This window comes from Sparus aurata, chromosome 8 (genome assembly GCF_900880675.1).
Source record: "Sparus aurata chromosome 8, fSpaAur1.1, whole genome shotgun sequence".
NCBI classification, from domain to species: domain Eukaryota; kingdom Metazoa; phylum Chordata; class Actinopteri; order Spariformes; family Sparidae; genus Sparus; species Sparus aurata.
In genome coordinates, this window is record NC_044194.1 from 1,141,785 (window position 1) to 1,157,547 (window position 15,763).

Here is a 15,763-nt window from a genome sequence, read left to right on the forward strand (position 1 = left end):
GACTCCCTCCATCAGCTGTCAGTCAGTGATATAAAGACCAGCAGGACTTCAGTCCTGTTCAGACCACAAGTGGAGCATCTGTGTAGCGTAGCCAGCATCCTTTCAGCTTCATGTTAACGTGTTGGAGTGAAGCTCACAGGTTTACTCTGCAGGTTTCACTCAAGTACACAGTGAAATAAACTGCAGAGAGTCCCTGAACGCATCATCACTGCAGAAAAACTTTAATGATGATTGACAGCTGTTAAAAACCAGAGTCTCAGTCACACCTGAATATTTCATCTGCTTTGAAACATTACAAATATGTAAATATGGAGTCTGTTGTAAAACATGTGGAGCAAACAAAAGACAGATGGACAGATGGATATATGATGTTACATGTTCATACACAGACTGACAGTCAAACATCAGCTGTGGTTACTGGACTTCAGCACAGCTTCTGCTCTGTACAAACACCACACGGTTGCTAAATGTAATGATGCTTCTCTGAAATCAGAGCAGTGCTTCAGTCACACTGATCTGTACGGTGGCCCTGAAGGTCAAAACACATCGACAGAAAAGGTGGGACAGCGTTCTTGGTTGTAATTGGACAGACCCTGAGTCCCTGTCCACAGTTTGATGTTTTGTGAAATGTTGTTATGTTTTGACCTTCAGGGCCACTGTAGACCTGAGAGCTGTGACACAGATCAGCTGATCAGTTCTTTAGTGTTTTAGAGAGATCACCTGTGATGAATGAAGACAACTGTCTCTACACATCCTGTGATGCTGTCAGCTGTAATCCAGTTTTACTTCCTGTAGACATGAACACAACAACAGTCGTCTTCACAACAACTCAACACCATATCACAACAAGCTTCTGGCTTGTCTGATTGGCTGACTGTTCTCTCTCTGTCTTTCTGTCCAATCATGAAGCCTGTCACCGTTCTTCTCTCACAGCTTCACTTGATACTGACTGTGTTCAGAACAATACTGCTGAAACCAGCGTGGACTGACTCCAACCCTCTACTGACCTCAGAGTCTTTAGTCTACAGTGTGGACTGTCCTTCAGATCAGACAGCAGCTTCACGTCTGAATCCTGCAGGTTGTTGTAGTTCAGGTCCAGCTCTCTCAGATGGGAGGGGTTGGACTTCAGAGCTGAGGCCAGAGAATCACAGCTGATCTTTGACAAACTGCAGCGCCACAATCTGAATAAAGAATAAATGATGCAGATAAAAATCAATGTATAATCCAATCAGATGTATTCAGGTTTAAATGTGCAGCTCAGCATCACTGTGTCCTAATTAAGGTTCTCCGATTGTTATCAGATGATATTGGTTCTGAATAGTTTGATGGGTGGTCTCTAAAAGGGCCAATCAGAAGAGCCGATCAGATAAACACAGGAGACAGTTTCTCTTTAATACATGCAGCATGGAGAGAAGAGCCACAGTGTTCTCTGCAGTCTCCCACATTGTCTTGACTTGTATACAGAAGAACAGTGGTTACATCCTTTATGACAGGTGTTACCCATGCCTTCCCCAAGGCAGTGACCCTCTGATGTTTTACTGGACAATAAGTGTCATCCTAGCTGCCTTCTGTTATCATCCTCATGTGAACTCCTCACCTGTTCTATCCCTGACACCTCCCCACACCTCAGGTGAAGGGGAATCTCTCCTCCTCTCTCATCCTGACATCTTCTCTACCATACATTGATATTTGAAACCAAACTGTATAATTCCCACCAGTTAGAACATTGTGTAACTAAAGTGGCCTGTACAGACGGACTAGTGAGTAGATGAGTCTCTGTGTTCGCTGTGAGGACGTTTAATGTCCCCGACAACCTCTGTAGTCTCATTCAGATGCTCGTTAGCAACCGCTAACTGTTTTTAACACAAGAAGAGTTTCAGAATTAAACTGTGACTACAATGATACCGTTAATAAATGATTTACGAATTCCACCAGCATTGTCAACCACAGCCATGCCCCCCGAATTTGTGAGCACCAGAGCCAATCACTGCATTTTGGTATCCATGATGAAGTTTTTAACGTGCGGTTTTTCATATTAGCTGAACGATCACATTTTGCTTGGTTTATCTTCTTGCTAGCATGTCTGGTGTGTTGCTAACGTTTTTCTCACGAGCAGCTAGCTAAGGCGCGTTTGCTAAGGCTAAAACTGTTTCTCAAGTTTCTACCTTTTTACTGGCATGTTGGGCTTCTATAGGCCCTTTTATTTTGGTGCTTACAATTACTGTTTGGTTTTTCAGAACTATAAGGGCCCTTGGTTACTTTCTCAGTTCGACTTCACCAAATCCTGCTTAGCTCTTATGGCTGTTACCACCCCATCAACTTTGAATGGTTGTTGCGTTGCCAATGCTTGAATCATGACAACTGGAGTGTTTAAGTATGTTGGCCTATGGGTTTATTGTTGGTGTGCATTTCACAATCATAAAATGTGAACACATTGAACCATATTGAATTTCACAACCAACCTAAATGTCCCTGACGTCACACCTTCAAACAAAGCCTCATTTGGCCATCCATGAAAAAGCTACTTAACCTCCCACTTTTCTATGGAATACATACTTCCTACGGGCACTGCACTAGTTTAATAAACACAGAGAAAAAAACACATGAACTGACCTCAGAGTCTCCAGTCGACAGTTTGGACTCTCTAGTCCAGAACACAGACACTTCACTCCTGAATCCTGCAGGCAGTTGTGTCTCAGGTCTAGCTGTCTGAGATGGGAGGTGTTGGACTTCAGAGCTGAGGCCAGAAAATCACAGCTGATCTCTGACAAACCGCAGCTGCACAATCTGAATAAAGAATAAATGGAGTGAGTTTAGAAGACAATGTTCCTGCTTGAAATCATTCAGTGTTTAAGTGTTCAGGGCTGAAGAAGTTTAGAAAATTAAGCTCCAAACACCTGAACCCAACAGGCTGCAGGTCCAAAACTGTCAGATACACAAAGTGAAACAGAGCTGTCAATAGACAGCTGCTGCTTCAATAAAGGCGTAGTGACTCCACCTCTTAAACTCTGCAGCTCCACCAGAGGCTCCATCTATACAAACTCATGTTGTGCAGCCAAACAGAAACCAACAGAAACTGACTGAAGATTTGATTCTACTGTTTCAGATCAAAATCATCCTGAGTTTAAATATTTCAGTCAGTATAAACATTGTATGGATACACTGTAACCTTGGTTCTCTGAGTGAAGAGACTATCTCTCCACTCTGTTACATATTCAATATGTACGGGGATATGACCCCCGCTGCTTTTCAGGGCACTTGGATATTTCCTTAAGACACACCGGCTTGCCCGGTCACGCCCCATTGCGTAGCTATAAAGCACCTGTGCCGGCGTGTAATCACTGATAGTTTGAGCGAAACGTGTCTCTGAGTGGCCTAAGGGCTGGAGAGATAGTCTCTTCACTCAGAGAACGCAGGTTACAGTGTAACCATACGTTCTCTATCGTCTCGAGACTATCTCTCCACTCTGTTACATATTCCATATGTATGGGTTAGATCTTTAAGACACCCCGTGAGGAGACAGTGCAACCCACAATCCCATGTGCAACAAACAAACTAATTACAAATGTAAACTATATACAACTCCCCGGAGAAGGCCCTGCAAGTCGCTAGGGCCGGCCATGGGAGGGAAGGGCTGCCGGGGAAGCCCGCAAGACGCAAGACTGACCCAAGAGGGACAGGCAAGGGCCCTGCAAGACGCAGGGGCCAGCCTGTTCATGGAACAGCCTCTCAATCAGCCAGCAAGACGCAAGGTTGAGTGGGAGACAAAAATGCCTACCGTCGGGCCACGCCCAGCACACACTCCCCAAAGGAGGGGTTGGCGGCCACATTCAACCGGTAGAACCTGGTAAAGGTTGACTGAGACGACCACGTGGCGGTGGAGCATATGGAAGCAAGGGAAGCCCCCCCGCCACAAGGCCCATGAGGCGGCCACACCCCGAGTGGAGTGTGCCCGGACCCCTGGTGGAACAGGCGCACCTGACAGCACATCAGCCCGACGGATCGTGTCCACAAACCAGTGTGACAGCCTGGATTTTGACAGAGGCCTGCCCAAACGCCCATGGTCGTAACACACAAAAAGCTGGTTGGACTTCCGGACCGCCTGAGTACGACTAATGTACGCCGTCAAGGCCCTGACCGGGCATAGTGCGGACTGGCTCTGCTCAACCTCCTCGCCAGCGCTGGGCGAGGAGAGAGACCGGAGCTCGACCGACTGAGCCAGGTGGAACTCAGTCAGGACCTTAGGCAGGAAGGCAGGGTTGGGGTGGAGAACCACACTTGAGCCGTCTGGGGAAAACCGACAGCAGTCACCATGCACCGACAAGGCATGGAGTTCACTCACCCTTCTGGCCGAAGTGACGGCGAGCAGAAGGGCGGTTTTCATGGAAAGCCATTTGAGGTCAGCACCCCCTAGAGGTTCAAAGGGGGGATGCTGAAGGGCCCCAAGGACGACATCCAAATCCCAGGGGGGAACTGCAGGACCGGCGGTACGCACCGTAAGTCGCTGAGCCCCTCGGAGAAACCGGGAAATGAGAACACAGTCCTCCGTACTCAGTGCAATTTCCCCGATGCACACTGCCTTGATTGCTGCCACCAACCCTCACAGTGTTACAGCGGCCTTCTGTGCCTCATGCTGGGACTGCAGGAACTGCAGGATCTCCTGAGCCGAGGCCAAATGGGGGTCCTCCTGGTGAGACACACACCAGGTGGTTAACACCTGCCAACGGTATGAATAGTCAGCCCTCGTGGATGGAGCCCGGGCATGCTGGATTGTCGCCACCACCACATGCGTCGACTCCCTGGACGCAAACAGGTCGACCTCTGCCCTGCCTAGGCGGCACCATATCTCGGAGACCACCTGAGGGTGGAGTCTCAACTCCCCCGGCTGGGGCCCTCCCCTCGACATGATGTCCGCCATGGAGTTCAGTGCCCCTGGCACGTGCACGGCTCTGAACGAGAAGAAGTGTGGGTGAGCCCACTGCCACAGGATGGTTGCGAGCCTGCACAGGGCAGGGGAGCCGAGGCCCCCCTGTCTGTTGATGTAAGCGGCCGTCACTGTGCTGTCGGTGCGGACGATGACGTGGTGACCCTTTAGCCTTGGCAGGAAATGAAACAGAGCGAGGAGAACCACTCTCAGCTCTAGGACATTTATGTGCTGACACAGCCACCGACCGGTCCAGACACCGTTGACCCCACGGCCTTCGTGTACGGCGCCCCACCCCAAAGAGGATGCGTCTGTGTACACGAGCTGGCGATAGATCACTGGACCCAGGGCTCGGCCCAGCTTGATGTTTGCTGGGACCTTCCACCACTGGAGGGCCCTGTGAAGCCTCCGAGAGACCACCACTTTGGTCTTGTGGGACCTCTGAGGGCACAACCCCAAGCCCAGCAGACATCTCTGCACGGGCCGCATATGTAAGAGGACAACTTGCACCATGGCTGCCATTAGGCCCATAAGGCGAAGGCAGAGTCCCCAGTTGACCAGAGCCTGCAGCTGGAAAAGGGCGAGGCAAGTCCTGAAAGCCTGCTGCCTCTCCAGGGTCAGAGCAACCGTCGCACTCCTCGAGTCCAGGATCATCCCCAGGAAGGTGGTCACCTGGGAAAGCTCGAGCCTGCTCTTTTTGTAGTTCAGGCGCAGGCCTAAGCCCAGAACGTGGTTCAACAGCCGGGCTACGTGGTGGCGGCACTTTGAGGTCTATGGTGGCAAACCAGTCTCCTGCAGTGACTGCCTGTCTCACCCTGGGGACTGTCAGGAACAGGCATCGCAGGGGCACCTGTTGAGCCCCCTGAGATCCAGAATTGGGCGGATTCCCCGTCTCTCTTCGGGGCCAAAAAATAGCGGGAGAAAAACCCGGCCTGGTGATCTCCAGAGGGCACCTCCCTTATAGCTTCCTTCTCCAGGAGGGTGGACAGCTCCACCTGCAAGACTACTCTCTGTTGAGGATTGCTCACTGTTGTAAAGGTGGGTGTCCTTGTTACTGGTGGCCGACGTAAAAACTGGATACGGTATCCGCGGGTCATGGTTGAGACCACCCACGGGTCTGCCCCCAGGGCCGACCAGGCCGCCCTCCTGACAGCCACCGGGCCCCCAACCGGGGCCCGTTGGCTGTCAGGAGGGCGGGGGGCGCCGAGAGGAACTCTGAGCCTTAGCAGGTGGTTCTCTCCCTCTGCCCTGTCGGCAGTACCTGCGCTGCCGGGAAGCCTCATACTGGAGTCTAAGGTCTCCTTGACCCCATGTCGAGGCTTCTGGTGCCTGCTGAGGCCGAGACGGTCTTGGCCTCCCAGAGCCCATGACGCGCCTGGCCAGGCCACCTGAGACCTCCTTCGCACAGTGACGGCTCTCCTGAGCCTGCTGTATCAAGGCAGTAGCGTGGGGCCCAAACATCGCGGTGGGTTCCACCGGCACCTTAAGCAGGCAGTCTCTATCCCCCTGCTGAAGCTGGGACTGAGACAGCCACAAGTGGCACCTGACCACCCAGAAGGAAGCTAAGGCACAGCCTGCTGCCTCAGCCTGCAGAAGTGGCCCACAAGCAATCTGGTCTCTGTCATGCACGTTGGAGAAACGGCGACATGCCGCAGACCACCTGTGGGTAGCAGCTGGGGACTGGAACTGCTGACACAACAGCTCTTTAAAGTCAGGTAGGAGGGGCACCTGGGTTGATGCAGGGCGCACCTCCATACCCTCCTTGAACCTAGAAGATGTGGCACCAGGGTTCTCAGGGAGGGCAACGCCCAGAACCCTGGAAGCCCTGTTAATCACCTCCTCAAACCGGTGGGCCAACTCCCCTCTTGTCACTTTGTCCGCTGTGTGCTGTGCACAAGAGAGGTCGCTGTGATCAGAGGAAAAGACGGTTTCCACATCCACGTCCTCCTCCTCGGCTTCTTCTTCCCTTCTTCCCTGCCTGACCCCGAAGCCGGAGCAGGAGAGAGCTAAGCGGAAGCCGGACCACCATAGGCTGAAGAGGAGGCAGTGAAGCCTGCCAGGCTCCTGAATACTTCCTCCTCCCCTCCAAGGCTGCCGCCATTCTCCCAATTTTCTGTCTCAGCCCCTCAGAAACATCGGAGCCCGCACGCTTTGCAGCAAAAAAGCGACAGCGAGCCTCCCTAGTACATGCAGACAGAATAAAGCAATCCATGCACGACTGAGGATTTTCCTTAGAGACCAGAGCATGCTCATGTTCCAAACATAGCACGCAGTTATCATGCCCATCCTCTAGGGGCATGGCCACCCCGAACCCACACAGCAATGTCCCTCCTGGTCTGCCATACTGCCAGGGGCCGGAAACCGGAAGTACTTCGCCACTTCCTGTTTACCTGCTAGCCGGCAGCACGGCGGGAGAGTGCTTGAACTTGGAGAGACGTTCAACGCGGAGCGCGTCAGCCCGCGAGCCGCGGGCAATATGCTGGGGAGAGGACGCCGCCAAGGCCGAGAGCCAGAGACCTCCGGTTCCCAGACCAGGTGCGCGATGTGTACCCCACTAGCGCGTAAGCTCACGAGCCACGAGCAATACGCCGGAGAGGGTACACTGTCAATACTCAGCACGTATCCACCGAGCGCATTAGCTCACGACGCAGCATGCAGCATGTGTAATTACCCCACCGAGCACGTCAGCTCATGAGCCGTGAGCAATACGCTGGGGAGAGGACACTGCTCCAACACTGTCAGTACTCAGCTCGTATCCACCGAGCGCGTCAGCTCACGAGCCGCGAGCAATGCGCCGGGAAGAAACCACAGCCACCGCTGCCGGGAGCCAGAGAACCTCCGGCTCGACCGGGCAGGACGATGGCACCACTGAGACAGAACAGAAAGAGTTCTGCACAGCAATCCAGGGAGGCTGCCAGAGACAGACGCCCCGACTTACTCCGGAAGCGGATACACAGCTGTACAGTCTCCTCTCTTTCCTTACTTTTCCTTTCTTTGTTTTTTGTTTTCCGTAGATTGTGTGACACTGCACCCTGACACACAAGTGGAGATCAAACAATCAGTGATTACACACCGGCACAGGTGCTTTATAGCTACGCAATGGGGCGTGACCGGGCAAGCCGGTGTGTCTTAAAGAAATATCCAAGTGCCCTGACAAGCAGCGGGGGTCATATCCCCATACATATGGAATATGTAACGGAGTGGAGAGATAGTCTCGAGACGATAGAGAACACGTCATCATAAAGGTTCTGAACAAACACGTTTGTTATCGTCTGACAGAGAAGAAAACACTGGTTTCTGTTTTTATTCACAGAAGCACGAAGGAATCAAATGATTAAGAGGTTCAGAGGGAATCAACCAGTGATGAATGTTTAATGTTATATTAGATCTGTTTTAAATATGAAGCTGAACAAGATGCTCAGAGTCAATCAGCATCAAATCTATGAGGTCAGATCCCCTTCAGACCTGATGACATGAACACTAAGATTCACAAAGTTCGAAAAATGTTGTGAAGTTTTAACAAAGGTTTAAAATACATATTAAAATGTCATTTAAACATGTGAAAACAATAACATGTGTGAAATAATGGCGTCACATTTATAACTGACATCAGCAGTATAATATCTTCAATGTTCTAAAGTTTGTCTTCAGAGTTTCAGACAGTCAACACGTGCAGTGTGTTCAGTCGGAGATGACATTAAATTACATCCATGTGTCTTTTGTCCAGCATGACTTTAACATCATCAAAGCTCTTTTTTCAAAGATTCAACACTTTCTATTGACAGATTTAAATGTGAGTGGGGCCACACCTCTCTGATGTCACATTAGGACAATCTGTGTCCAACAGTGTCTGTCACTTTAAAACCAACAATCCAACATTAACACACACCTCACTGTGTGACTGGTCACCTGAGTGGAGGTGAGAAAGGAGGTGGGGTTTGAACTTCTCTCTCAGCTCTTTGTTCTTTTGTTACACAACTATTTCTGTCACTGTTCATATGAAGCTGAGTGAAACACTATGAACGTCTTCAGCAGAGACTGTCTGAACATGTGACACGTCTTCTCCATATTTAAGCCATTGATGTGTCTCCAGCAGCTCTTCACTCCACCTTTGGCTGTTTGGAACAGCTGTGAACACTTTGAGTTCCAGATGTGTTCAGACAACAAGTCGTACCACTGAACTTCTTTCTACGAATATCCGAGCCAACAGCTCTTAAAGAAAACCAGTTGAGTGGATTTGCAAACAGAAGTGAATCCAACATCCTGCTTCTGTACGCTGCAGGCACAGTGAGCATAAGAGCCAGGTGAACTCTGAACCTGCCTCTGGTGCACAACTGACCACAGTTACTCTGAAGAATTATTTCACAGTTCCAGCACCGATCCATCTCATTCCTACTGGCTGAGGAAACGACCTGAAGGAAACTGCAGAGGAATTAAGGATTGTTCCCAAGGAATTGTGGGAATTGTTGTTGGACGTACGGACTCTAAGCAGCCTGGGACATCATTTTAATCACACGACAGACTTCAACCACCAAACAGTTTTACACCATCGATTCACCTTCAGCACAAACAAGCAGCTCTGTCTCACACACATAGAAAGCTGTAATCAATGCAAAGATCTTCATCACCACTGTCATCTCCATCAACACACAGCTGACTGACTGTGAGCTTCATCCTCAATCATCTTCATCACTGATCAGACGTGCACTGAGCTGTGTGTGTGTGTGTGTGTGTGTGTGTGTGTGTGTGTGTGTGTGTGTGAAGTGAAATCTTTCGTTCTGGATTTGAATTTAATAAACACATGAACTGACTTCAGAGTCTCCAGTCGACAGTTTGGACTCTCCAGTCCAGAACACAGCAGCTTCACTCCTGAATCATTCAGGTAGTTGTAACTCAGGTCCAGATGTGTCAGATGTGAGGGGTTGGACTTCAGAGCTGAGGCGATGACTTCACAGTGAGTCTCTGAGAGTTGACAGTTCACCAGTCTGTGAATACAGATAATAAAACATTTAAATCAGATAAAATCTGACTCTTTAATATGAAAACAGACTCTATACATTTTGCATCACAAAGCACATGAACATGAGCAGCTGTAGCTCAGCTGGTCAGCTGTTCGGCCTGAGCTGCTCAGTCACCAATCACCAGGTTTGTAGTTTGAAACTTGAGCTCCTCGGCTCCACATGAGCCTCCAGACTTTGACCTGCCTGAGGAGATCAGCTGGGCTGAATCAGTGGCCCATTTTAAATCCCCCTCAAAACACACCTGTATAAAACGGCTTTTAAAGGATGATTCTGATGATTTCATCTTTGTTTTATTTTGATTTGACATCTTTGTGTTTGTCCGTTTTCTTCATTCTGCTGTCTTTATATTTATATTTGTAATTGTCTCTGTAATACTTTTCTTGTGACTCTTTCATTGTTGTGCTGTTTTATTTGTGTCCAACAAACTGATGTGAGTGCTTTTTAAGTGCCATATTAATAAACAGAAATACATGTTGAAGTGTCCTTGAGGGAAATAATTAAGCAGAAATGACAGTTTAGCACAAAAGTGATGAAATAAGTGAGACATAAACGTGTCAGATGTTAGTTTACAGGCTGCTGTGATTTATATTGGTTTAGCTTCATGTTCACATGATGATCAGTGAACTGTGAAGTCACTGTAAGTTGGAACTGCACTCGTATGTATTTACCTCACTTATGTGTTTGTGTGTATGTTCTCAATCTTTGATGCATTTTATTCTGTCGCTCCATCTGCTTTTCATCTCCCATTTCATTTATTTAATGCTTCCTACTGCACAAACACAAGAATTACAACTAAACATTGTCTTATTATCATTTTATGGGTCATAATTTAGTTGAATGTTTTGGAAACAAGACGACTTCACGTCATTTCTACTCTGAGCTTGGTGATGATCATTTATTCAATCAGCAGGTTTAATACTTGTTTTGGTAAACGTGTATGGTGTTGAGATTTTATATAATTCATGTGTGTAAAGTGTTGATCTTTAATACTGAAGGCTTCAGCTTTACCTCACTTCATAATGTTAAACACATCTGGACTTACACAGCCTTTCTACAGTTCCTCACAGCTGGAATCAGTCTCAGTCGTCCCTGTACTGATGTGTTGTACTTCTCCAGGTCCAACTCATCCAGAGCCTCCTCTGACATCTGCAGCATGTAGGCCAGAGCTGAGCAGTGGATCTCAGAGAGTTCCTTCTCTGATCTGTTCTCTGACTTCAGGAACTCTTGGATCTCCTGATGGACTGAGTGGTCGTTCATCTCAGTCAGACAGTGGAAGATGTTGATGCTTCTGTCAGGAGAGATCTTAACACTGTTCATCTCCTTCAGGTTGTTGATGGCTCTCTGGATGATTTCTGGCCTGTTGTCTGTCTGACCCAGCAGGCCTGCTAAGAGTCTCTGGTTGGACTTCAGAGAGAGGCCATGAAGGAAGCGAACAAACAGGTCCAGGTGGCCATTTTTTACTGTCCAGGGATTTCACCATTGCTCTCCTCAAGAAGTCATCCAGGGATGTGTCACTGTTATACCTCAGATCTCTCAGGAAGTCCTTCACCACCTTTGTGTTCCAGTTGGTGTAACAGTGGAACATGTAGACTGCAGCCAGAAACTCCTGAACGCTCAGATGAACAAAGCAGTAGACTGTTTTCTGGAAGATCACACTCTCTCTTCTGAAGATCTCTGTACAAACTCCTGAGTACACCGAGGCCTCTGTGACATTAAGACCACAGCGCTCCAGGTCTTCTTGGTAGAACATGATGTTTCCTGTCTCCAGATGTTCAAACGCCAGCCTCCCCAGCTTCAGAAGAACTTCCCTGTCAGCCTCCGTCAGCTCCTGTGGACTCGTCTCACGTCCCTCATGGTACTTCTGCTTCTTCCTCTTTGTCTGAACCAGCAGGAAGTGTGAGTACATGTCAGTCAGGGTCTTGGGCAGCTCTCCTCTCTGGTCTGTAGTCAACATGTGGTCCAGAACTGTAGCAGTGATCCAGCAGAAGACTGGGATCAGACACATGATGTGGAGGCTCCTGGAGGTCTTGATGTGTGAGATGATTCTGCTGTACAGATCTTCATCACTGAACCTCCTCCTGAAGTACTCCTCCTTCTGGACATCAGTGAAGCCTCGTACTTCTGTTACCCTGTCCACACATGAAGGAGGGATCTGATTGGCCGCTGCAGGTCGGGAAGTGATCCAGACGAGAGCCGAGGGAAGCAGCTTCCCCTGGATGAGGTTTGTCAGCAGCACGCTGACTGATGACTTCTGTGTGACATCAGACACGACCTCATGGTTGTTGAAATCCAGTGAAAGTCTGCTTTCATCCAGGCCGTCAAAGATGAAGAGAAGTTTACAGACAGCGAGCTTCTCTGCTGTCACCTTCTGTAATGTTGGATGGAAAACATGGAGCAGCCTGAGAAGACTGTACTGCTCATCTCTGATCAGGTTCAGCTCCCTGAACGACAGCAGAACCAGCAGACTGACATCTTGGTTTTCGGAGCCCTCTGCCCAGTCCAGAGTGAACTTCTGCACCGAGAAGGTTTTTCCAACTCCAGCGACGCCGTTGGTCAGAACCACTCTGATGCGTCTCTGTTGGTCAGGTGAGGCTTTAAAGATGTCGCAGCACCTGATTGGAGTTTCACTGAAGGTCTTCTTCTTGTAAGCTGTCTCAAGCTGCCTCACCTCATGTTGGGTATTAACCTCTTCACTCTGTCCCTCTGTGATGTAGAGCTCAGTGTAGATCCTGTTGAGGAGGGTTCCACTTCCTGTTCCATCACTTCCTGTTCCATCACTTCCTGTTCCACCACTTCCTGTTCCATCACTTCCTTCAGTCACATGTTCACATCTCCTCCTCAGACTGATCTTATGTTCATCTAAAACCTCCTGCAGACCAACATTCACTGAAAAGAGAAAAATGTTTGAGAGAATTTGACAATCTGGGATTATTTTCATGATCAATAACAATCCATCAGTATCAGAACATATAAAGTTTGAGTCTCTTCGGGTCTTTTCATTGACTTTGTGTGTAATCTAGACAATCTAGTAATTTGTCCTGGCGTTTGGTCTGAATGCCTCTGAAGTCTCTAAATAAATGTAATGACATGTAGAAGCTGAGATGTTTAAAGCAACATGATGTAACTTTTGGAGGTTAAAGCAGCAGCTTCAGAGTCGTGTTGATGGTCAGGTGTGTTGTAACAGGTGAACGGTGTCTCTGTCACTTGTAGGATCACAGCCTCACATACGTGTTCACTTCAACACGTAACATTGTGATGATGTCATGAGTTGTGTTTGTAGTCAGCACCTATATTACGTCTGACAAACTGTTACACACCTGGGATTTGTTTTACTACAGTGGTGTTGCACTCAGAAACTGTGGGGGGCGCCAAATCACACAACATGAGAATTTCTCCATAATGTGTCTTTAACATTTTGAGATGTTCAGTGTGACTTGGTACAGTTTGTCTCTGACTGTCTGTCCACAGTCCAGCTGTTGTTCTGGGTCTTACCTCCACACTGGGGACAGGAGGAGTCTCCTGGTGAAGCAGACTGGTCCCAGTATGAGGTGATGCAGCGTCTGCAGAACCAGTGTCCACAGCTGGTAGAGACCGGATCCTTCAGGACGTCCTGACACCAAACACAGCAGGTGGGCTGCTTCTTCACAGAGACATGACTCCTCTTCCTCTCTCTGTGAACACATTTCTTTAGAACTACAATGATTTGATGATTGTTGTTAAAAACATCCAGATTTGGTCGACACTGTTGAGAAGCTCAGACGCTCACAGAGAAAAGTCAAAGTGTCGATACTTTTCATCTTGAATTCAGCATTTAGTGTGTCATGAAAATGATGTATGAAGATTTTCTCTCAGAACAAAACGTGTCAGTATCAGAAACTCGTGTTTGTCACAGAAATTATTTTCTGCAATAGTCCAAAATCCAACTCAAAAATCTGACAGGCTGTTTGTGGAGGGAGCCAGAGCGATGCTAACTTCAGGGTTAGCCTACAAACATACGTCATGGTTCCACCATCTATTTCATCCTGCTGAGGTTTGTTAGTGTCCTCCAGGATCTGACTGAGTTCAGACATGTTAGTGTTCAGGAGACTTTCAAAGACTTTATGTTAGTGTTTCTTCAGTCCTGGAGCCTGATGTTACTCTACAGCAACACATTACCAGCCAACACTGAATGAGTCGTCTCAGTGCTCTTACTTTGTGTCTGATGGTCCAGGTTCACTACTGAAGACTGGAGGATCTTGTTTGGACCAGTCACTGTTCATAGACAGACAGATGGATCCTGGAGGTTCTGCTCGGTCCTCCTCTTCCTCCACACAAACACTCATCTTCAGGTCTGAGAGGTGAAACATGAACTGTGAGCTCAAAACACAACAATCAGGAAAACAGAGAGGACCGGAGAAACAGGTTTGCTCAAGAGTGACGCAGGAAGAGAGAACAGGAAGTAACACACAATCTGTCTGACACACACACACATACACACCCAGACACACACACAGACACACACACACCCCTCTGGGCTCCTGGTCTTTAGTTCCAATAGTTTGAATGTGTATTATTCAGCCTATCAGGACTTTGTGTCCACAGAAGAATCAAAGTGTTGACTTTATTCTAACATGTGTTTCCTCTACAGTCCACAGAGACTAAACTGACTCACACTCTCACAGTAACATCACACACACCTTGTTTTAACACTCACCTGCCTCACACTTTAGTCTTCCTGCTCCGTCTTCTTCTGTCTGTTCTGCTCTCAACATGGAGTCTGACGGACTGAACACTTTAGTTTCTCTCCTCAGACTTCTTTCTGCTCCGTCATCTCAACATGGAGTCTGACCTCAGTGAACACCGATAAGACAGTCAGTGATGCGCCTCCCTCTATTTACAGTAAATCAGTTTGTGTGTGTGCGTGTGTGTGTGTGTGTGCGTGTGTGTGTGCGTGTGTGTGTGCGTGTGTGTGTGTGTGTGTGTGTGTATGTGTGTGTGTGTGTGTGTGTGTGTGCGTGTGTGTGTGTATGTGTGTGTGTGTGTATGTGTGTGCGTGTGTGTGTGTATGTGTGTGTGTGTGTGTTGCTCACACAGATAAATCATCTATTAATGTCTCAGACTGAATCAAAGTGAGTTTGGGTCAGAATGTTGTTTCACACATTTCAGATGGAAATATTGTACATCTTACTCCACTACATAAATCTGACAACATCAGATCACAATTGGTTGAGAAAACGAAAAGAATAAAATTGATAACAGTAATATCAGTAGTAAAAATTATGTAATAATAAAAGCCGTCCAATCAAAAACAATCCCATGTAGGAGCTGTTGTGTTTGCTGCCCTCCAGTGGTCACAGTCAGAAACCACATCAACACAAAACATCAAGTCACACCTGATAACATAACAGTACTTCCGGTAGTTACTTTCAATACGGAAGCCCTAAACGGCCATGCATTCATACATTTTATTTCCTCCGTTTTCCCGAGATAACGGGATAATTTTCTCGAGATCTCGTGATAACAAAACTTTGTTTCTCCGAGATAACACACATTCGGACACACAGTAAGAGCTTGTACCCTTTATCAGCCAGGTGCTCAGTAAATCATTTCATCACGTTCAGCAAAAATCATGCAGGCACACTTCAAACACGCACAAACTCGATTCACAGGAACACAGATGTTCCCGGTTCACAGCGAGACGCTTTCAAAATAAAAGTCCCGCATTTAGTGTCTAATATAATTTATGAAATAATAACCTGGTTTCAAAGAATATCAGTTAACTAAATGAAAACAAGATGTTCTTATTAACAATTCACATTAAAGGTCATTTACAGTCGTT

At 47.8% G+C, this 15,763-nt stretch overlaps 1 pseudogene; it reads right to left on the minus strand.

Annotated features, from left to right (window-relative positions):
- The window catches only part of LOC115586618 (NACHT, LRR and PYD domains-containing protein 12-like), a 34,612-nt pseudogene extending 19,835 nt beyond the window's left edge, over positions 1–14,777 (minus strand).
- Between the last annotated feature and the right edge of the window lie 986 nt (positions 14,778–15,763).